The sequence below is a fragment of the Erythrolamprus reginae genome, unplaced genomic scaffold (genome assembly GCF_031021105.1).
Source record: "Erythrolamprus reginae isolate rEryReg1 unplaced genomic scaffold, rEryReg1.hap1 scaffold_138, whole genome shotgun sequence".
Classification (NCBI taxonomy): domain Eukaryota; kingdom Metazoa; phylum Chordata; class Lepidosauria; order Squamata; family Dipsadidae; genus Erythrolamprus; species Erythrolamprus reginae.
Genome location: NW_027248548.1, coordinates 129991 through 154154, shown reverse-complemented (window position 1 = coordinate 154154; position 24164 = coordinate 129991). Strand labels below are relative to the sequence as shown.

The following is a 24164-nucleotide window of genomic DNA, read 5'->3' as shown; positions in this document are numbered from 1 at the left end:
CAGTAGGGCAGATGTCTTGAGGGGGCACTCCCACCTGGAAGGAAGGGAAGAAAGGCGAGGGCGAGCTAGGAAGGAAGGGAGGGAGGGGAAGGAAGGAAGGAGAAATGGAGAAGGAAAAAGAAATGGGAGGGAGGGAGAAAGGAAGGAAATAAGAAAGGAAGGAGAAATGGAGAAGGAAAAAGAAATGGGAGGGAGGGAGAAAGGAAGGAAATAAGAAAGGAAGGAGAAATGGAGAAGGAAAAAGAAATGAGAGGGAGGGAGGAAAGAAGAAGGAAGGAAGGAAGGGTAAAATAGGCGATCAAGAGAGGAATGGGTGAATGAATGGACGGAGGGTGGGAAGGAAGGAAAGAGGGAAGGGACAGGAACAGAGGAAGGGTGCAAAGGAAGCAAGGAAAGGTGTGAAAGGGGAGAGCAAGAGAGGAAGGAGTGAAAGAAGGGAGTGAGGGGGGAAAGAAGGGAGGAAGGAGAAGGAAAGCAAGAAATGGAGGGAGGGAAGGAGAAGGAAAGAAAGGAGGAATGGACAGGAACAGAGGAAGGAAGGAAACTTATGAAAGGAGAGAGTAAGAGAGGACGGACTGAAGGAAGGGGGGAGAGAAGAATGTAGGAAGGAGAAAGAAAAGAAGAAATAGAGGAAGGGAAGGTAAAAGACAGAAAGAAAAAGCATGAAAGAAAGAGAAATAAAAAGAGAGAGGGGGAATGTAGGGAAGGAAGGAGAGAAAAAAAGAGAAAGAAAGAAAGCAAGAGAAAGAAAAAAGAATGAAAGAACAAGAGAGAAAGAGAAAAAAAGGAAAAAAAGGAAAGAAGGAAAGAAAGAGAATGAAAGAGAAATAAAAATATAAACGGGGAATGAAAGAAATGGAAGGAGGGAAGGAAAGAGAGAAAGAAAAAGGAAGAAAGAGAAAGAAAAGAATGAAAGAGAAAGAGAGAAAGAAAGAAAGAAAGAAAGAAAAAGAAATGAAAGAAAGAAGAAAGGGAAAAGAAAGAGAATGAAAGAGAAATAAAAAGAGAGAGGGGGAAAGAAAGAAATGGAAGGAGGGAAGGAAGAAGAGAAAGAAAGAGAAAAAAGAAAAAGAAAAAAAGAATGAAAGAAAAAGAAAGAAAAAGAAACAAAAGAAAGAAAGAAGGAAAGAAAGAGCAAAGAAAGACAATGAAAGAGAAATAAAAATAAAGAGGGGGGAATGAAAGAAATGGAAGGAGGGAAGGAAGGAGAGAAACAAAGAAAAAGAAAGAAAACAAGAGAAAGAAAAGAATGAAAGAGAAAGAGAAAGAAAAAGAAAGAAGGAAAGAAAGAAAGAGAATGAAAGAAATAAAAAGAGAGAGAGGGAAAGAAAGAAATGGAATGAGGGAAGGAAGGAGCGAAATAAAGAGAAAGAAAGAAAGCAAGAGAAAGAAAAGAATGAAAGAGAGAGAAAGAAAGAGAATGAAAGAGAAATAAAAATAGAGAGGGGGAATGAAAGAAATGGAAGGAGGAAAGGAAGGAGAGAAAGAAAAGAATGAAAGAGAAAGAGAGAAAGAGAGAAAAAGAAACGAAAGAAAGAAGGAAAGAGAGAAAAGAGAATGAAAGAGAAATAAAAAGAGAGAGGGGGAAAGAAAGAAATGGAATGAGGGAAGGAAGAAGAGAAAGAGAAAGAAAGAAAGAGAAAGAAAAAAAGAATGAAAGAAAAAGAAAGAAAGAAAAAGAAACAAAAGAAAGAAGGAAAGAAAGAGAAAAGAAAGAGAATGAAAGAGAAATAAAAATAGAGAGGGGGAATGAAAGAAATGGAACGAGGGAAGGAAGAAGAGAAAGAAAGAGAAAGAAAGAAAGAAAGAGAAAGAAAAAAAGAATGAAAGAAAAAGAAACAAAAGAAAGAAAGAAGGAAAGAAAGATAAAAGAAAGAGAATGAAAGAGAAATAAAAATAGAGAAGGGGAATGAAAGAAATGGAACGAGGGAAGGAAGGAGAGAAAGAGAAAGAAAGAAAAAGAAAGACAAAAAGAATGAAAGAAAAAGAAACAAAAGAAAGAAGGAAAGAAAGAGAAAAGAAAGAGAATGAAAGACAAATAAAAAGAGAGAGGGGGAAAGAAAGAAATGGAAGGAGGGAAGGAAGGAGAGAAAGAAAGAGAAAGAAAGAAAAGAATGAAAGAGAAAGAGAGAAAGAAAGAAAGAAAAAGAAACGAAAGAAAGAGAAAAGAAAGAGAATGAAAGAGAAATAAAAAGAGAGGGGGAAAGAAAGAAATGGAATGAGGGAAGGAAGGACAGAAAGAAAGAAAAAGAAAGAAAGAAAGAAAGAGAAAGAAAAAAAGAATGAAAGAGAAACAGAGAAAGAAGGAAAGAGAAAAGAAAGAGAATGAAAGAGAAATAAAAATAGAGAGGGGGAAGGAAAGAAATGGAAAGAGGGAAGGAAGGAGACAGAAAGAGAAAGAAAGAAAGCAAGAGAAAGAAAAGAAGGAAAGAGAGAAAGAAAGAAAAAGAAACAAAAGAAAGAAAGAAGGAAAGAAAGAAAGAGAAAAGAAAGAGAATGAAAGAGAAATAAAAAGAGAGGGGGAAAGAAAGAAATGGAAGGAGGGAAGGAAGGAGAGAAAGAAAGAGAAAGAAAGAAAGCAAGAGAAAGAAAAAAAGAATGAAAGAAAAAGAGAAAGAAAGAAAAAGAAACGAAAGAAAGGAAAGAAAGAAAGAGAAAAGAAAGAGAATGAAAGAGAAATAAAAAGAGAGGGGGAAAGAAAGAAATGGAAGGAGGGAAGGAAGGAGAGAAAGAAAAAAAGAATGAAAGAGAAAGAAAGAAAGAGAAACAAAAGAAAGAAAGAAGGAAAGAAAGAGAAAAGAAAGAATGAAAGAGAAATAAAAAGAGAGGGAGAAAGAAAGAAATGGAATGAGTGAAGGAAGGAGAGAAAGAACAAGAAAGAAAGAAAGAAAAGAATGAAAGAGAGAGAAAGAAAGAAGGAAAAAAGAGAAAAGAAACAGAATGAAAGAGAAATAAAAATAGAGAGGGGGAATGAAAGAAATGGAAGGAGGAAAGGAAGGAGAGAAAGAGAAAGAAAGAAAGCAAGAGAAAGAAAAGAATGAAAGAGAAAGAGAGAAAGAAAGAAAAAGAAATGAAAGAAAGAAGGAAAGAAAGAGAATGAAAGAGAAATAAAAAGAGAGGGGGAAAGAAAGAAATGGAATGAGGGAAGGAAGGAGAGAAAGAAATAGAAACAAAGAAAGAAAGAAAGGGAAAAAAGAAGGAAAGAGAAAGAGAGAAAGAAAGAAGGAAAGAGAAAAGAAAGAATGAAAGAGAAATAAAAATAGAAAGGCGGAATGAAAGAATTGGAATGAGGGAAGGAAGGACAGAAAGAGAAAGAAAGAAAGAAAGAAAAAGAAAAAAAGAATGAAAGAGAAACAGAGAAAGTAGGAAAGAGAAAAGAAAGAGAATGAAAGACAAATAAAGAGAGGGGAAAAGAAAGAAATGGAAGGAGGGAAGGAAGGAGAGAAAGAAAGAAAAAGAAAAAAAGAATGAAAGAGAAAGAGAGAGAGAAAGAAAAAGAAACGAAAGAAAGAAAGAGAATGAAAGAGAAATAAAAAGAGAGAGGAGAAAAGAAAGAAATAGAATGAGGGAAGGAAGGAGAGAAAGATAAAGAAAGAGAGCAAGAGAAAGAAAAGAATGAAAGAGAAAGAGAGAAAGAAAGAAAGAAAGAAAAAGAAATGAAAAAAAGAAGGAAAGAAAGAGAAGAAAGAGAATGAAAGAGAAATAAAAAGAGAGGGGAAAAGAAAGAAATGGAAGGAGGAAAGGAAGGAGAGAAAGAGAGAAAGGAAGAAAAAGAAAGAAAAGAAAGAAAAAGAAACGAAAGGAAAGAAGGAAAGAAAGAGAAAAGAAAGAGAATGAAAGAGAAATTAAAAGAGAGAGGGGGAATGAAAGAAATGGAACGAGGTAAGGAAGGAGAGAAAGAAAGAGAGAGAAAGAAAGAAAGCAAGAGAAAGAAAAGAATGAAAGAGAAAGAGAGAAAGAAGGAAAAAGAAATGAAAGAAAGGACAGAAGGAGAAAAGAAAGAGAATGAAAGAGAAATAAAAAGAAAGAGGGGGAATGAAAGAAATGGAAGGAGGGAAGGAAGGAGAGAAAGAAAGAAAGAAAGAAAGAAAAGGAAATGAAAGAAAGAAAGAAGGAAAGAAAGAGAAAAAAAAAGAAAGAGAAATAAAAAGAGAGTGGGGGAAAGAAAGAAATGGAAGGAGGGAAGGAAGGAGAGAAAGAAAGAGAAAGAAAGAAAGAAAAAGAAAAGAATGAAAGAGAAAGAGAGAAAGAAAGAAAAACCCAGTTAAGAAAGGCTGTGATGGCCTGTTAGAAACATAGAAACATAGAAACATAGAAGTCTGACGGCAGAAAAAGACCCCATGGTCCATCTAGTCTGCCCTTATACTATTTTCTGTATTTTATCTTAGGATGGGTACTATATGTTTATCCCAGGCATGTTTAAATTCAGTTACTGTGGATTTATCTACCACGTCTGCTGGAAGTTTGTTCCAAGGATCTACTACTCTTTCAGTAAAATAATATTTTCTCATGTTGCTTTTCATCTTTCCCCCAACTAACCTCAGATTGTGTCCCCTTGTTCTTGTGTTCACTTTCCTATTAAAAACACTTCCCTCCTGGACCTTATTTAACCCTTTAATATATTTCAATGTTTCGATCATGTCCCCCCTTTTCCTTCTGTCCTCCAGACTATACAGATTGAGTTCATGAAGTCTTTCCTGATACGTTTTATACTTAAGACCTTCCACCATTCTTGTAGCCCGTCTTTGGACCCGTTCAATTTTGTCAATATCTTTTTGTAGGTGAGGTCTCCAGAACTGAACACAGTATTCCAAATGTGGTCTCACCAGCATTCTATATAGCGGGATCATAATCTCCCTCTTCCTGCTTGTTATACCTCTAGCTATGCAGCCAAGCAAACTGTTCACCCATTTTGAGACTGTCAGAAATCACTACGCCTAAATCCTTTTCTTTTGAAGTATTTGCTAACACAGAACTGCCAATACAATATCAATCATAAGATTTTAATAAAGAAGTAAATATAGAATACAGGAGCCATGAAGAAAATTATCATCATCATCATCATCATCATCATCATCATCCTTACTTACTTACTTATTTATTTATTTATTTAATCATTTATTTATTGGATTTATATGCCGCCCCTCTGTGAAGACTCAAGGCGGTCATAAAACAGCAGTCATAAAACAGTGTACAATTATAATCCAATACGAAACGCAAGGAGGGTGGGGGCAATTCTAATCTCTGGGGAGAGTTGGTTCCAGAGGGCCGGGGCCGCCACAGAGAAGGTCCCATAATCACATTGACCCCGCTATGCCTGATTCAGCATTGTTAATGATAGAAACCTGCCCTCCGGTGGTCACGTCCGGTGTTTTGCGGAGGCAAAAAGAAATCTATTGGATTTTAATTTTATTATCCGATATCTTTATTATTAACGCCTTATTAATATTAACAAGCGATGATGCGGGTTTGCTACATCAAAGGAATGGGGGAGCAATCCTGAAAGGCAAGGAGGGTGGGGGAAATTCTAATCTCTGGGGGGAGTTGGTTCCAGACGGCCGGGGCCGCCACAGAGAAGGTCCCGCCATCACATCAACCCCGTTATGCCTGATTCAGCATTGTTAATGATAGAAACCTGCCCTCCGGTGCTCACGTCCAGTATTTTGCGGAGGCAAAAAGAAATCTATTGGATTTTAATTTTATTATCCGATATCTTTATTATTAACGCCTTATTAATATTAACAAGCGATGATACGGGTTTGCTACATCAAAGGAATGGGGGAGCAATCCTGAAAGGCAAGGAGGGCGGGGGCAATTCTAATCTCTGGGTGGAGTGGGTTCCAGAGGGCCGGGGCCGCCACAGAGAAGATCCCGCCATCACATTAACCCCGCTATGCCTGATTCGGCATTGTTAATGATAGAAAGCTGCCCTCCGGTGGTCACGTCCGGTATTTTGCGGACGCAAAAAGAAATCTATTGGATTTTAATTTTATTATCCGATATCTTTATTATTAACGCCTTATTAATATTAACAAGCGATGATGCGGTTTGCTACATCAAAGGAATGGGGGAGCAATCCTGAAAGGCAAGGAGGGTGGGGGCAATTCTAATCTCTGGGGGGAGGTGGTTCCAGAGGGCCGAGGCCGCCAGAGAAGGCTCTTCCCCTGGGTCCCGCCATCACCTTAACCCTAACCCTAACTTTTTTACAAATCAATCGTTTTTTATGCACAGACAAGTGAACTTCAAAATTTGATGTACCTCTCTACTTTGGCATTTGAGACTATTTTCATTTTAATAGCAAATACCTCAAAGCCATGATGGCAAACCTATAGTACACGTGTCACAAGTGGCACATGGAGTCATATGGGTGGACACGCAGGCTCAGGTCTGGTGCACCAGTTGGGCCTTCTGGGCCTAGTGGGAGTCAGGATACATCCTGTTTCAGCCTCCAGGGTGGGGTGGGGGAGGCCGTTTTCCCCCTCCCCAAAGGCTGTGCCATCGCGTGCTGGGAGCAATGCATGGGATTATGGGTATGGGCACGCACCCTCCCCCCCCTTTTGCCACGAGAACCAAAAAAGGTTCGCTATTGTTTTTATTGTAAGCCGCCCAGAGTCCAATGTGAAGTTGGGTACGTATAAATTTTACAAAGAAATAAACAAACAAATTGCTGCCTTAGAGGTTTAGGAATGAGAGATTCAATTTCACTTAGATGATTTTTTTTCCCTAGCATGAATCAGAATAAAGCTGGAAGGGACCTTGGAGGTCTTCTAATCCAGCCCCCTGCTCAAGCAGGAAATCTTATACCGTTTCAGGCTAGTCGCTTCTTCCCTAAAGCACCCTCGATCCTCGCTGTTAGGCAGTTTCTCAATGCCAGGTTGCTTCTCTTTGATTAGTTTCCATCGTTTTTGGTCCTGCCTTTCAGTGCTTTGGGGAATAATTTGATACCCTCTTCTTTATGGCAGCCTCTCAAATATTGGGATGCTGCTATCATGTCCCCACTAATCCTTCTTTTCTCTAGATTAGCCAAACCCAAATCCTCCAACCGTTCTTCCTGTGTTTTAGCCGCCAGGTCTTGAATCTTCTTAGTTGTCCTTCTCTGCACCTTTCCCAAAGTCTCAACATCTTTTTATACTTTATAAAGTACGCTGCTCAAAAAATAAAAATAAAGGGAACCTTCAAATAACACACTCTAGATCTGAATGAATGAAATACTGAACCCTTCGTTCTGTACAAAGTTGAATGTGCACAAGAGCCTGTATAATTGACTGTCAATCAGTGTTGCTTCCTAAGTGGACGGTTTGATTTCACAAAAGTTTGATTTACTTGGAGTTCTATTCTGCTGTTTAAGTGTTCCCTTTATTTTTTTTTGAGCGGTATATAATTTATACTTTGTTATCAACCCAGGAGAGAACGCGTAGGAACAGAAAGTCAGAATCAAGGGTGTCATAGTAGAACAGCAAAGCAATTGGACGTTAGGATGAAACTTTGTTCTGCTTATACTGGAAGGCAAGATAACAAGGCCACGAACCAGAGGCTTTGTGACAACAACAAAACCTAGAGTTTAGCTGCTGGTTAAGGAGCTAAACTGCTGAAAAATGAGAAAAAATTAAAGCCAGGCCAATTAATAGAAACTGTTTAATCAGAATACTGTTCCCGGGAATCATACGTAAACACAATCCTGTAATGTGCATTGGGATAAGACCGGAAAGCCTGTGAAATGGAGCCCCTGCGTCTCCTCGTTCTGTGGCCCTTATTTCAGTAGTGTCATGACAGCTTAAGAATGTTCGAGGGGGGAGTGAAAGCTGTTTGACTTTTTTCAAACTCTTATTTTTAAGAATTTAACGGATTAAGAGTTGGAAGGACCTTACAGGTCATCTAGTCCAAGCGGGAGACCCCACGTCTGCTTCTACCTAGGATCAAACTCACAAACTCCCGATAGTGAGGGAAGAGCTCCACTTCTTGGCCACAATAGCTGGCTTACAAAAAGTTGAAAGAAGTTGACCGTCCCGTTAAGCGTAAGTAGTTGTTTATGGATTAGATATGGTGCTACATCTATTTATTTTATTTATTTGTTTGTTTTGTCAAGTATGGATTGGTGGTATACGAAGATATAATAATATTTATATACAGGATACTAGTAAGAGAGAAACATTAGGACAGGGGATGGAAGGCACGCTGGTGCGCTTATGCACGCCCCTTACTAACCTCTTGGGAATCAGGAGAGGTCAAGAGTAGATAATCTAAGGGTAAAGTTTTGGGGGTTAAGAGATGATACTACAGAGTCTGGTAGTGAGTTCCATGCATCAACTACTCGGTTACTAAATTTGTATTCCCTCCAGTCTAGTTTAGAGCGGTTTACTTTAAGTTTGTATCTGTTGTGTGCTCGTGTGTTGTTGTGGTTGAAGCTGAAGTAGTCTTTGACGGGAAGGACGTTGTAGCAGATGATTTTATGGGCTCTGGTTGTCGTCTTTAAGGGGACGTAGGTCTAAGCTTTCTAAACTTAGGATTGTAAGTCTAGTTACATAGGGTATTCTGTTACGAGTGGAGGAGTGGAGGGCTCTTCTAAAAAAATATCTCTGGATGTTTTCTAGAGCAGGGGTCCCCAACCGCCGGTCCGCGGACTAGTACCGGTCCGCGGGACATGTTGCACCGGTCCGCGGAGTCAGTTGCTGCTGTGGAGCCGGCGAGTGCCAAGCTGTTTCCTATCTCTTTCCCCCCCGTTCACTCGGGACCACCGTTTGACTTGGGCCGAGAAAACTTTTGCTTGCTTCCTTCCTTCCTTTCCTGTCTTTTTCCCTTCGTCGAAAGTGGTCTATTTCCTCCTCACAAAGCCCTCTCTCTGCCTGCAGCTCAGACGGAAAGACTTTGGCATTGTGCAGCTCTTTTTTTGCTAGGCTCCCCCACCCTATTCCTGGGGGCAAAGCCAGGGGTGTGCGTGTAACCATAAAGCCCCCCCCCCCCACCAGCTCCGGTAATTTTCTTTTGGAAGGATTCCTTGCTGCAAGAAAAGTACCAGACCTGGCAGTGGTGGGCGCTCCAAGCAGGCAGCAATCGCAAAGGAAGGTGACTGTGTCCGTGGAGGCACCTCCCCCCCTCTGGGATTCCTTGCTGCAATCCCAGCCGGAGCGGGCGCTAGGGGGGGGGATTCCTCTGAAACTGTCGAAAGGAAGGAAGGAACCAAGCAAAAGTTTTCTCCCTCAGGTGGACTGCCTTGGCCCGAGGCAAAGGGGGATCCCGAGTGAACAGGAGGGGAAAGAGAAAGGAAACCGCCCCCTCCGACCCTTCCTCCCTCTGTCACCTCGGCTCCCCTGCAAAATTAAAAAGGGGGGGAGGAAAGAGAGGCAATGGAACGATAAGCTACACCCCCATGCTTAATCCCGCCCCAAACCATACCCCTTTCTGCCCCCACCAGGCCATAGAAAAATTGTCTTGCTGAAACTGGTCCCTGGTGGAAAAAAGGTTGGGGGCCACTGTTCTAGAGTGATTATGTCGGAAATGCGGTGGGGGTTCCAACAGATGAGCTGTATTCGAGGCTTGGTCTGGCAAAGGTGGTTCTTTCTGACTCTAGTTCAAAAATAGCAGCTCAGCATCAGCTTGCTATGGCTACGTGAACTCTTGCGTGAAGACACGCTTGAGTCTGTCTTGAGCCCTGGTAACTATAAGGACAAGTCTTCTAGCCCAGTGTTTGGAAGTGGTTTGCCAATTACTTCTTCCTAAGCCGAAAGAGAATGACTGTGGTTGGCTTGCGAGTGTAAGGCAGGACTGGAATTCAGATCTCCCCTTAACCTGTAGGCCAAACTAGCTTTCGGTCATGTATGTATGAATTTGTGGGTGTTGTGTATCTACACAAACACAGGTGGACTCATTTATATTAGGCCAAAGCTATGTCGTGAAATCCAATAAAAATGACCAGAACCTAGATGTTTTTAATTCCAATGACAAATGATATTATGGAAGCTTTATCTGAAATGCATTACTAGACAGATTCCATATATCTAGCTTCTTTTTTTAAATGCTGCTCACCTCCAATTGCTGCTGTTCCATCTTAGTCAGCAAGAACTTTGAGTAGATGTTGCTTTTTTCAAGCAAGTGTTCAAGTCTCTTGTAGTGCATCTCATTTCAATCTCTGTCCCTATTCATGTAAGCCTGTGAGGGGGGAAAAAGTAATAAATTATAAATATCGACATTAACTGAACGTGCTATTGGAAATATAAACATTTGTATTATCTTTCACCAATTAAAGAATAGTTCATCCCTACTCTTTCCTTCAAGGACCCACTGGAAATACAGCCTTTTATTCAACCAAAGCAGCTACTCATCCAGAGCAGCTGTTTGGCTCTGAATTTTCTACATAGTGTCAGATAAATAAACACGTTATATTGTTGTACCGTAATATGGTGAGGGTGTTCCGAGTACATCAGATTTGATTTACAGTATTTTCTATTTGCCAATATATAATTCCTCCATGTCAATCACGATTGTGATTTTATTTGGATTTATATGCCGCCCCTCTGTGAGGACTGGATGGATGGATGGATGGATGGATGGATGGATGGTGGGGGCAATTCTAATCTCTGGAGGGAGTTGGTTCCAGAGGAGGTTTAATTTTATTTGCATGCTTTTTACAAGAATTTTAAATTCTGTCCTGAGTCCTTGGAGAGGGGTGGGATATAAATGCAATAAATACTACTAGTAGTAGTAGTCGAAGTAGTACTAGTACTACTAGTAGTAATTTGGGCGGAGGGGATGGATCTCTGAATTTATTGTGTACCAAAAAAACCCTCGACCACAAATAAAGCTGAGGGACAAAATTTTAGCGAGGGGGGAAAACATCTAAAACCGAAGCCCTTTTTGCAGGCTGCCCAGGTGCCCCCCCCCCCCCTTGCTGCTCTCTCCTCGACGGGAAAAATGACGCAAGGGGGAAATGGAGAAACATTTATTTTATTTCATTCACTTGCTGGGCGTCGTCGAAGTGGAATAAATGCAAGTCAAGTCAAGTACGTATTTGGCGGCACACAAAGCTCCGAGGCTGCGTGAAGACAATTCCCTCGTTTCTGGAGGGAAAGTTGAGGCGCTCAATCCCGGTTTCATGTGAGAGAATTAAAATAAATGAAACCACTACGAAGTCTCTCCGGGCCTCCTCCCGCCCCGGAGCCCCGTCCCAGCCCCTCCGAGTGCTCGGGCCCCGCACCTCCTCCACCCTCCGCCGCTCCGTTTCGTGGCCCTCCGCCTCCAGGCGCGCCTTCTCCTGCCGCATGGCCGCCGTGATGACCGGCGCCGCCGCCGCCTCCTCCATGCTGGTTTCGGCCGCCTCGGCCACAGCGGACTCAGCCTCCCCTGCGCTCGGGCTGCTGCTCCCGGTCGGCATCGCTGCCCGCGACCGTCTCGAACCCTGCGCGCTTCTGCCCGGCTCCAGAGCGACCGCCCAGTCCCGCCCTGAGGAAACTCGCGCGGTTTTCCCTCCTGCACGGAGGCCGACGCTCCTAACACACGCACGACGCCCGCAGGGTGGGGGGGGGGGAGGTTCTGGGGGGGGGAGAAAGAAAATTCTAGAAAATTCCGGAAAATTATAGGAAATTCCAGGAAATTCCAGAAAATTCTAGAATTGCCCCGTGCCTGACGGCAGAGGTGGGTTTTGAGTAGCTTACAAAAGGCAAGGAGGGTGGGGGCAATTCTAATCTCTGCGGGGAGTTGGTTCCAGAGGGCCGGGGCCGCCACACAGAAGGTCCCGCCATCACATTAACCCCGCTATGCCTGATTCAGCATTGTTAATGATAGAAGCCTGCCCTCCGGTGGTGACGTCCAGTGTTTTACGGAGGCAAAAAGAAATCTATTGGATTTTAATTTTATTATCCGATATCTTTATTATTTACGCCTTATTAATATTAACAAGCGATGATGCGGGTTTGCTACATCAAAGGAATGGGGGAGCAATCCTGAAAGGCAAGGAGGGTGAGGGCAATTCTAATCTCTGCGGGGAGTTGGTTCCAGAGGGCCGGGGCCGCCACACAGAAGGTCCCGCCATCACATTAACCCCGCTATGCCTGCTTCAGCATTGTTAATGATAGAAGCCTGCCCTCCGGTGGTGACGTCCGGTGTTTTGCGGAGGCAAAAAGAAATCTACAGTATTGGATTTTAATTTTATTATCCGATATCTTTATTATTAACGCCTTATTAATATTAACAAGCGATGATGCGGGTTTGCTACATCAAAGGAATGGGGGAGCAATACTGAAAGGCAAGGAGGGTGGGGGCAATTCTAATCTCTGGGGGGAGTTGGTTCCAGAGGGCCGGGGCCGCCACAGAGAAGGACCCGCCATCACATTAACCCCACTATGCCTGATTCAGCAATGTTAATGATAGAAGCCTGCCCTCCGGTGGTGACGTCCGGTGTTTTACGGAGGCAAAAAGAAATCTATTGGATTTTAATTTTATTATCCGATATCTTTATTATTTACGCCTTATTAATATTAACAAGCGATGATGCGGGTTTGCTACATCAAAGGAATGGGGGAGCAATCCTGAAAGGCAAGGGGGGTGGGGGCAATTCTAATCTCTGGGGGGAGTTGGTTCCAGAGGGTCGGGGCCGCCACAGAGAAGGACCCGCCATCACATTAACCCCGCTATGCCTGATTCAGCATTGTTAATGATAGAAACCTGCCCTCCGGTGGTCACGTCCGGTGTTTTGGGGAGGAAAAAAGAAATCTATTGGATTTTAATTTTATTATCCGATATCTTTATTATTAATGCCTCATTAATATTAACAAGCGATGATGCAGGTTTGCTACATCAAAGGAATGGGGGACCAATCCTGAAAGGCAAGGAGGGTGGGGGCAATACTAATCTCTGGACGGAGTTGGTCCCGGAGGGCCGGGGCCGCCACAGAGAAGGTCCCGCCATCACATTAACCCCGCTATGCCTGATTCAGCATTGTTAATGATAGAAACCTGCCCTCCAGTGGTCACGTCTGGTGTTTTGCGGAGGCAAAAAGAAATCTATTGGATTTTAATTTTATTATCCGATATCTTTATTATTAACGCCTTATTAATATTAACAAGCGATGATGCGGGTTTGCTACATCAAAGGAATGGGGGAGCAGTCCTGAAAGGCAAGGAGCGTGGGGGCAATTCTAATCTCTGGGGTGAGTTGCTTCCAGAGTGCCGGGGCCGCCACAGAGAAGGTCCCGCCATCACATTCACCCCGCTATGCCTGATTCAGCATTGCTAATGATAGAAACCTGCCCTCCGGTGGTCACGTCCGGTATTTTGCGGAGGCAAAAAGAAATCTATTGGATTTTAATTTTATTATCCGATATCTTTATTATTTACGCCTTATTAATATTAACAAGCGATGATGCGGGTTTGCTACATCAAAGGAATGGGGGAGCAATCCTGAAAGGCAAGGAGGGTGAGGGCAATTCTAATCTCTGCGGGGAGTTGGTTCCAGAGGGCCGGGGCCGCCACACAGAAGGTCCCGCCATCACATTAACCCCGCTATGCCTGCTTCAGCATTGTTAATGATAGAAGCCTGCCCTCCGGTGGTGACGTCCGGTGTTTTGCGGAGGCAAAAAGAAATCTACAGTATTGGATTTTAATTTTATTATCCGATATCTTTATTATTAACGCCTTATTAATATTAACAAGCGATGATGCGGGTTTGCTACATCAAAGGAATGGGGGAGCAATACTGAAAGGCAAGGAGGGTGGGGGCAATTCTAATCTCTGGGGGGAGTTGGTTCCAGAGGGCCGGGGCCGCCACAGAGAAGGACCCGCCATCACATTAACCCCACTATGCCTGATTCAGCAATGTTAATGATAGAAGCCTGCCCTCCGGTGGTGACGTCCGGTGTTTTACGGAGGCAAAAAGAAATCTATTGGATTTTAATTTTATTATCCGATATCTTTATTATTTACGCCTTATTAATATTAACAAGCGATGATGCGGGTTTGCTACATCAAAGGAATGGGGGAGCAATCCTGAAAGGCAAGGGGGGTGGGGGCAATTCTAATCTCTGGGGGGAGTTGGTTCCAGAGGGTCGGGGCCGCCACAGAGAAGGACCCGCCATCACATTAACCCCGCTATGCCTGATTCAGCATTGTTAATGATAGAAACCTGCCCTCCGGTGGTCACGTCCGGTGTTTTGGGGAGGAAAAAAGAAATCTATTGGATTTTAATTTTATTATCCGATATCTTTATTATTAATGCCTCATTAATATTAACAAGCGATGATGCAGGTTTGCTACATCAAAGGAATGGGGGACCAATCCTGAAAGGCAAGGAGGGTGGGGGCAATACTAATCTCTGGACGGAGTTGGTCCCGGAGGGCCGGGGCCGCCACAGAGAAGGTCCCGCCATCACATTAACCCCGCTATGCCTGATTCAGCATTGTTAATGATAGAAACCTGCCCTCCAGTGGTCACGTCTGGTGTTTTGCGGAGGCAAAAAGAAATCTATTGGATTTTAATTTTATTATCCGATATCTTTATTATTAACGCCTTATTAATATTAACAAGCGATGATGCGGGTTTGCTACATCAAAGGAATGGGGGAGCAATCCTGAAAGGCAAGGAGGGTGGGGGCAATTCTAATCTCTGGGGGGAGTTGGTTCCAGAGGGCCGGGGCCGCCACAGAGAAGGACCCGCCATCACATTAACCCCACTAGGCCTGATTCGGCATTGTTAATGATAGAAACCTGCCCTTCGGTGGTCACGTCTGGTGTTTTGCGGAAGCAAAAAGAAATCTATTGGATTTTAATTTTATTATTCGATATCTTTATTATTAATGCCTTATTAATATTAACAAGTGATGATGCGGGTTTGCTACATCAAAGGAATGGGGGACCAATCCTGAAAGGCAAGGAGGGTGGGGGCAATACTAATCTCTGGACGGAGTTGGTCCCGGAGGGCCGGGGCCGCCACAGAGAAGGTCCCGCCATCACATTAACCCCGCTATGCCTGATTCAGCATTGTTAATGATAGAAACCTGCCCTCCGGTGGTCACGTCCGGTGTTTTGCGGAGGCAAAAAGAAATCTATTGCATTTTAATTTTATTATCCGATATCTTTATTATTAACGCCTTATTAATATTAACAAGCGATGATGCGGGTTTGCTACATCAAAGGAATGGGGGAGCAATCCTGAAAGGCAAGGAGGGTGGGGCCAATTCTAATCTCTGGGGGGAGTTGGTTCCAGAGGGCCGGGGCCGCCACAGAGAAGGACCCGCCATCACAGTAACCCCACTAGGCCTGATTCAGCATTGTTAATGATAGAAACCTGCCCTCCGGTGGTCACGTCCGGTGTTTTGCGGAGGCAAAAAGAAATCTATTGCATTTTAATTTTATTATCCGATATCTTTATTATTAACGCCTTATTAATATTAACAAGCGATGATGCGGGTTTGCTACATCAAAGGAATGGGGGAGCAATCCTGAAAGGCAAGGAGGGTGGGGGCAATTCTAATCTCTGGGTGGAGTTGGTTCCAGAGGGCCGGGGCCGCCACAGAGAAGGACCCGCCATCACATTAACCCCACTAGGCCTGATTCAGCATTGTTAATGATAGAAACCTGCCCTCCGGTGGTCACGTCTTGTGTTTTGCGGAGTCAAAAAGAAATCTATTGGATTTTAATTTTATTATCCGATATCTTTATTATTAACGCCTTATTAATATTAACAAGCGATGATGCGGGTTTGCTACATCAAAGGAATGGGGGACCAATCCTGAAAGGCAAGGAGGGTGGGGGCAATACTAATCTCTGGATGGAGTTGGTCCCGGAGGGCCGGGGCCGCCACAGAGAAGGTCCCGCCATCACATTAACCCCGCTATGCCTGATTCAGCATTGTTAATGATAGAAACCTGCCCTCCGGTGGTCACGTCCGGTGTTTTGCGGAGGCAAAAAGAAATCTATTGCATTTTAATTTTATTATCCGATATCTTTATTATTAACGCCTTATTAATATTAACAAGCGATGATGCGGGTTTGCTACATCAAAGGAATGGGGGAGCCATCCTGAAAGGCAAGGAGGGTGAGGGCAATTCTAATCTCTGGGGGGAGTTGGTTCCAGAGGGCCGGGGCCGCCACAGAGAAGGTCCCGCCATCACATTAACCCCGCTATGCCTGATTCGGCATTGTTAATGATAGAAGCCTGCCCTCCGGTGGTCATGTCCGGTGTTTTGCGGAGGCAAAAAGAAATCTATTCGATTTTAATTTTATTATCCGATATCTTTATTATTAACGCCTTATTAATATTAACAAGTGATGATGCGGGTTTGCTACATCAAAGGAATGGGGGAGCCATCCTGAAAGGCAAGGAGGGTGGGGGCAATTCTAATCTCTGGAGGGAGTTGGTTCCAGAGGGCCGGGGCCGCCACAGAGAAGGTCCCGCCATCACATTAACCCCGCTATGCCTGATTCAGCATTGTTAATGATAGAAGCCTGCCCTCCGGTGGTCACGTCCGTTGTTTTGCGGAGGCAAAAAGAAATCTATTGGATTTTAATTTTATTATCCGATATCTTTATTATTAACGCCTTATTAATATTAACAAGCGATGATGCGGGTTTGCTACATCAAAGGAATGGGGGAGCAATCCTGAAAGGCAAGGAGGGTAGGGACAATTTTAATCTCTGGGGGGAGTTGGTTCCAGAGGGCCGGGGCCGCCACAGAGAAGGTCGCGCCATCACATTAACCCCGCTATGCCTGATTCAGCATTGTTAATGATGGAAACCTGCCCTCCGGTGGTCACGTCCGGTGTTTTGCGGAGGCAAAAAGAAATCTATTGCATTTTAATTTTATTATCCGATATCTTTATTATTAACGCCTTATTAATATTAACAAGCGATGATGCGGGTTTGCTACATCAAAGGAATGGGGGAGCCATCCTGAAAGGCATGGAGGGTGGGGACAATTCTAATCTCTGGGTGGAGTTGGTTCCAGAGGGCCGGGGCCACCACAGAGAAGGACCCGCCATCACAGTAACCCCACTAGGCCTGATTCAGCATTGTTAATGATAGAAACCTGCCCTCCGGTGGTCACGTCCGGTGTTTTGTGGAGGCAAAAAGAAATCTATTGGATTTTAATTTTATCATCCGATATCTTTATTATTAACGCCTTATTAATATTAACAAGTGATGATGCGGGTTTGCTACATCAAAGGAATGGGGGAGCAATCCTGAAAGGCAAGGAGGGTGGGGCCAATTCTAATCTCTGGGTAGAGTTGGTTCCAGAGGGCCGGGGCCGCCACAGAGAAGGTCGCACCATCACATTAACCCCGCTATGCCTGATTCAGCATTGTTAATGATAGAAACCTGCCCTCCGGTGGTCACGTCTTGTGTTTTGCGGAGTCAAAAAGAAATCTATTGGATTTTAATTTTATTATCCGATATCTTTATTATTAACGCCTTATTAATATTAACAAGCGATGATGCGGGTTTGCTACATCAAAGGAATGGGGGACCAATCCTGAAAGGCAAGGAGGGTGGGGGCAATACTAATCTCTGGACGGAGTTGGTCCCGGAGGGCCGGGGCCGCCACAGAGAAGGTCCCGCCATCACATTAACCCCGCTATGCCTGATTCAGCATTGTTAATGATAGAAACCTGCCCTCCGGTGGTCACGTCCGGTGTTTTGCGGAGGCAAAAAGAAATCTATTGCATTTTAATTTTATTATCCGATATCTTTATTATTAACGCCTTATTAATATTAACAAGCGATGATGCGGGTTTGCTACATCAAAGGAATCGGGGAGCCATCCTGAAAGGCATGGAGGGTGGGGACAATTCTAATCTCTGGGGGGAGTTGGTTCCAGAGGGCCGGGGCCGCCACAGAGAAGGACCCGCCATCACAGTAACCCCACTAGGCCTGATTCAGCATTGTTAATGATAGAAACCTGCCCTCCGGTGGTCACGTCCGGTGTTTTGCGGAGGCAAAAAGAAATCTATTGGATTTTAATTTTATTATCCGATATCTTTATTATTAACGCCTTATTAATATTAACAAGCGATGATGCGGGTTTGCTACATCAAAGGAATGGGGGAGCAATCCTGAAAGGCAAGGAGGGTGGGGGCAATTCTAATCTCTGGGTGGAGTTGGTTCCAGACGGCCGGGGCCGCCACAGAGAAGGACCCGCCATCACATTAACCCCACTAGGCCTGATTCAGCATTGTTAATGATAGAAACCTGCCCTCCGGTGGTCACGTCTTGTGTTTTGCGGAGTCAAAAAGAAATCTATTGGATTTTAATTTTATTATCCGATATCTTTATTATTAACGCCTTATTAATATTAACAAGTGATGATGCGGGTTTGCTACATCAAAGGAATGGGGGACCAATCCTGAAAGGCAAGGAGGGTGGGGGCAATACTAATCTCTGGACGGAGTTGGTCCCGGAGGGCCGGGGCCGCCACAGAGAAGGTCCCGCCATCACATTAACCCCGCTATGCCTGATTCAGCATTGTTAATGATAGAAACCTGCCCTCCGGTGGTCACGTCCGGTGTTTTGCGGAGGCAAAAAGAAATCTATTGCATTTTAATTTTATTATCCGATATCTTTATTATTAACGCCTTATTAATATTAACAAGCGATGATGCGGGTTTGCTACATCAAAGGAATGGGGGAGCCATCCTGAAAGGCAAGGAGGGTGAGGGCAATTCTAATCTCTGGGGGGAGTTGGTTCCAGAGGGCCGGGGCTGCCACAGAGAAGGTCCCGCCATCACATTAACCCCGCTATGCCTGATTCAGCATTGTTAATGATAGAAGCCTGCCCTCCGGTGGTCACGTCCGGTGTTTTGCGGAGGCAAAAAGAAATCTATTGGATTTTAATTTTATTATCCGATATCTTTATTATTAACGCCTTATTAATATTAACAAGCGATGATGCGGGTTTGCTACATCAAAGGAATGGGGGAGCAATCCTGAAAGGCAAGGAGGGTAGGGACAATTTTAATCTCTGGGGGGAGTTGGTTCCAGAGGGCCGGGGCCGCCACAGAGAAGGTCGCGCCATCACATTAACCCCGCTATGCCTGATTCAGCATTGTTAATGATGGAAACCTGCCCTCCGGTGGTCACGTCCGGTGTTTTGCGGAGGCAAAAAGAAATCTATTGCATTTTAATTTTATTATCCGATATCTTTATTATTAACGCCTTATTAATATTAACAAGCGATGATGCGGGTTTGCTACATCAAAGGAATGGGGGAGCCATCCTGAAAGGCATGGAGGATGGGGACAATTCTAATCTCTGGGTGGAGTTGGTTCCAGAGGGCCGGGGCCGCCACAGAGAAGGACCCGCCATCACAGTAACCCCACTAGGCCTGATTCAGCATTGTTAATGATAGAAACCTGCCCTCCGGTGGTCACGTCCGGTGTTTTGCGGAGGCAAAAAGAAATCTATTGGATTTTAATTTTATTATCCGATATCTTTATTATTAACGCCTTATTAATATTAACAAGCGATGATGCGGGTTTGCTACATAAAAGGAATGGGGGAGCAATCCTGAAAGGCAAGGAGGGTGGGGGCAATTCTAATCTCTGGGGGGAGTTGGTTACAGAGGGCCGAGGCCACCACAGAGAAGGACCCGCCATCACATTAACCCCGCTATGCCTGATTCAGCATTGTTATTGATAGAAGCCTGCCCTCCGGTGCTCACGTCCGGTGTTTTGCGGAGGCAAAAAGAAATCTATTGGATTTTAATTTTATTATCCGATATCTTTATTATTTACGCCTTATTAATATTGACAGGCAATGATGCGGGTTTGCTACATCAAAGGAATGGGGAAACAATCCTGAAAGGCAAGGAGGGAGGGGCAATTTTAATCTCTGGGGGGAGTTGGTTCCAGAGGGCCGGGGCCGCCACAGAGAAGGTCCCGCCATCACATTAACCCCGCTATGCCTGATTCAGCATTGTTAATGATAGAAACCTGCCCTCCGGTGATCACGTCCAGTGTTTTGCGGAGGCAAAAAGAAATCTATTGGATTTTAATTTTATTATCCGATATCTTTATTATTAACGCCTTATTAATATTAACAAGCGATGATGCGGGTTTGCTACATCAAAGGAATGGGGGAGCCATCCTGAAAGGCAAGGAGGGTGGGGGCAATTCTACTCTCTGCGGGGAGTTGGTTCCAGAGGGCCGGGGCCGCCACATAGAAGGTCCCGCCATCACATTAACCCCGCTATGCCTGATTCAGCATTGTTAATGATAGAAGCCTGCCCTCCGGTGGTCACGTCCGGTGTTTTGCGGAGGCAAAAAGAAATCTATTCGATTTTAATTTTATTATCCGATATCTTTATTATTAACGCCTTATTAATATTAACAAGCGATGATGCGGGTTTGCTACATCAAAGGAATGGGGGAGCAATCCTGAAAGGCAAGGAGGGTGGGGGCAATTCTAATCTCTGGGGGGAGTTGGTTCCAGAGGGCCGGGGCCGCCACAGAGAAGGTCCCGCCATCACATTAACCCCGCTATGCCTGATTCAGCATTGTTAATGATAGAAGCCTGCCCTCCGGTGGTCACGTCCGGTGTTTTGCGGAGGCAAAAAGAAATCTATTGGATTTTAATTTTAATATCCGATATCTTTATTATTAACGCCTTATTAATATTAACAAGCGGTGATGCGGTGACCTTTGATTCTTGACCTTTGACCCCTTGACGTTTGATCCTTTGACCTTTGACCCCTTGACCCCTTGACTTTTGACCCTAACCCCGACCCTGACCCCGACCAAGACCCCGACCCCGACGCTAACACTACGCATGACGCGTTTGCAGGGACCCGCTGTTTGGTGGGGAAATGTAGATTCAGTGGTCGTGGCTTTTCCAACCTTCGCAAGCGTTGCTTTCAAACAGAGAAAAAACTTTATTTCTCTAGGGGGATGCTATACCCCTATTCGCCACGCGATGGCGAAAGGACCCCTTGACCTTTGACCTTTGACCCCCTGACCTTTGACCTTTGACTCCTTGACTCCTTGACCCCTGACCCCTTGACCTTTGACCCCTTGACCTTTGATCTTTGATCCTTTGACTCTTTGATCCTTTGACTCTTTGACCTTTGACCCCTTGACCTTTGACCCTTGACCCCTTGACCTTTGACCCATTGACCCCTTGACCTTTGGTATTTTTACCCCCTTGACCTTTGACCCCGACCCTGACCCCCGACCCTGACACACTACACATGACGTGTTTGCAGGGACCCGCTGTTTGTTGGGGAAATGTGGATTCAGTGGTTGTGGCGTTTCCAACCTTCGCAAGCGTTGCTTTCAAACAGAGAAAAAGCTTTATTTCTCGAGGGGGCTGCTATACCCCTGTTCACCACGTGATGGCCAAGGGACCCCTTGACCTTTGACCATTGACCCCCTTGACCTTTGACCCTTGACCCTTGACCTTTGACCCCTTGACCCTTGACCCCTTGACATTTGACCCTTTGACTCCCTTGACCTTTGACCTTTGACCCTTTGACCCCTTGACCTTTGACCCTGACCCCGACCAAGACCCCGACCAAGACCCCGACCCTGACACTAACACTACACATGACGCGTTTGCAGGGACCCGCTGTTTGTTGGGGAAATGTGGATTCAGTGGTTGTGGCGGTTCCAACCTTCGCAAGCGTTGCTTTCAAAGAGAGAAAAAGCTTTATTTCTCGAGGGGGCTGCTATATCCCTGTTCGCCACGCGATGGTGAAAGGACCCCTTGACCTTTGACCCTTGACCTTTGACCCTTGACCCCCTGACCTTTGATTCTTGACCCCTGACCCTTTGACCCCTTGACCTTTGACTCCTTGACCTTTGACCCCCTTGACCCTGGACCCCTTGACCCCTGGACCCCTGGACCCCTTGACCCCTTGACCCCTTGACCCCTTCACCCCTTGACCTTTGACCCTTACCCGGACCCTGACCCGGACCCTGACGCTAACACTACGCATGACGCGTTTGCGGGGACCCGCTGTTTGGTGGGGAAATGTGGATTCAGTGGTCGTAGCGTTTCCAACCTTCGCAAGCGTTGCTTTCAAACAGAGAAAAAACTTTATTTCTCGAGGGGGCTGCTATACCCCTGGTCGCCACGCGATGGCGAAAGGACCCCTTGACCCTCTGACCTTTGATCCTTGACCACGACCTTTGACCTTTGACCCCTTGACCCCTTGACCCAGTAGAGTAGGAGTGAAGGAATTAATAGGTAGGAGGAGGTGGTGGAGAAAGAGGGAGGGAGTGCAAGAAAGAACAAGAAGAGAGGCAGACTGGTGATGGATAAGAAAAAAAAATGAATAAGAGGTGGATTCTACAATAATGGGCTAAATTGTGTAACTATATATGATGTTTATAATATTGAAAGGTATATAATGTAAATTAATTTGTGAGAAGATGGAGAAAAATAAAAAACTGTTTGCCAAAAAAAGAGAATAAACTTTTGCAATACAGCAGGGATCCCCACACTGGGCAATTTTAAGACCAGCTGGCTCCCCCCCCCAACCCAAGAAAACCCTGAAGGACGGTTTACCTGTTCCCATAGCTCTTGACCGGCAGGCGAGGTGCTGTGCGGGGGGGGCCCTTCAGCTCCCACGCTCTGTCACTGGCACTGCTCCAAAACATCATCAACCAGCGTTGGAATGACCAAAGCACAGCTGTGGAGAGAGGCCTGGTTTTTCCTCAGGGAGCAAAGTCGGAGGAGCAGAAAGTTCCCTGCTAAAGAGAACAGCTGAGGGGGAATTGAGAGGAAGGGGGGTTCCAAGGGGGCCCCCTGAAAACTGAAAGGAAGTCACCTGTGCTTAGAAGGGCACTGCGAAAGGAAATTGGTGAAGGATGCCAGGAGAAGGGTACAAAGGAAGTCACCCGGCCATAGGAGGGCGTTGCGAAAGGAAGTTGGTGAAGGATGCCAGGAGATGGGCACAAAGTAAGTCAGCCATATTTAGAAGGGTGCTGCGAAAGGAAGTTGGTGAAGTATGCCAGGAGATGGGCACAAAGTAAGTCGGCCATACTTAGAAGGGTGCTGCGAAAGGAAGTTGGTGAAGTATGCCAGGAGATGGGCACAAAGTAAGTCGGCCATACTTAGAAGGGTGCTGCGAAAGGAAGTTGGTGAAGTATGCCAGGAGAAGGGCACAAAAGGACTCACCAGTGCCATCAGCAGCCTTTTTGAATCGGTTTAACTCTTTTGAAGGATTCCTTCTGAGTGTGTGTGTATTGCAGCCCCTGGGCCTCCTGTTGCCCTATGCCTGTTAGTAAGAACTTTAATAATAACTAAACAGAATAATACATTTAAAATCTGTTAAGAGGGTTTATTCCTTTTTGGATCCGCTATTCCTCCTTTGACACAGGATGGCATTGTTTTCTGTCCGTTGCCAATAGAGTTGAAGCCATCGAAAAGGCTACAGGACAGAAAACTCTGCCATTCTGTGGTCAATGCTGGTATTGCAGCCACAAAAATAAACCAACCTTTTAAATAGAATTTTAAAGTTATTATCCTGTATATTATTAAAATATTATTAATATTAATAGGTTAATGGGAGCCACGTTGCTGCAGCACAGGAACAGAAAAAGCCTTAATCCAAGTTAAAGCCTATGATGTCGTAATAATACTAATGATGGTTTAATAATAAAGGATAATAACCTAAATGGGAAGCCAGATTCACTCAATGACCATGTTCCTAATTTAACAACTGCAGTGATTCACAACAACTGCATGACAGCTCCAGGCTCTGAAGACATAGCAGCCGCGAGTGGGAAGCCAAGCCCAGCTGAGGAAGATCTGAGGAAGGCTACGCACCTGGTGGGATCGGCTGAAGTGGGAGTTCGTTTGGGGGTAGCTAACTTTCCACCAGGTTCTTTTCTTTTAAACAGAGAGAGAGAAAATTGTCCAAAATGTCCTACCTATTAATGACTCCTTCACCTTCAACAGCAACAACACATGAGCATGAAATCAATTTAAACTAAATGTCAACCTCTCCAAACTTGACTGCAAAAAATAAGACTTCAGCCACAGAGTAATCAACACCTGGAATGCACTACCTGGCTCTGTGGTTTCTACTCCTCACCCCAAAACCTTTAACCTTAGACTATCTACAATTGACCTCTCCCCCTTTCTAAGAGGTCTGTAAGGGGCGTGCATAAGCGCGCCACTGTGCCTAACCTCCCTGTCCTATTGTCTTCTTTTGTTACTTTTTATCATTACTTATCTAATATTT

General features: G+C 44.5%; 1 long non-coding RNA gene across 1 annotated transcript; it reads right to left on the bottom strand.

Moving 5' to 3' along the window:
* Nucleotides 1–297: 297 nt before the first annotated feature.
* On the bottom strand, nt 298–11417 carry LOC139155917 (uncharacterized). The gene is made up of 3 exons (XR_011557134.1): nt 11192–11417; nt 10024–10146; nt 298–575 (listed from the first exon to the last, which is right to left on the bottom strand). It is a non-coding gene; the product is annotated as an uncharacterized lncRNA (long non-coding RNA).
* Between the last annotated feature and the right edge of the window lie 12747 nt (nt 11418–24164).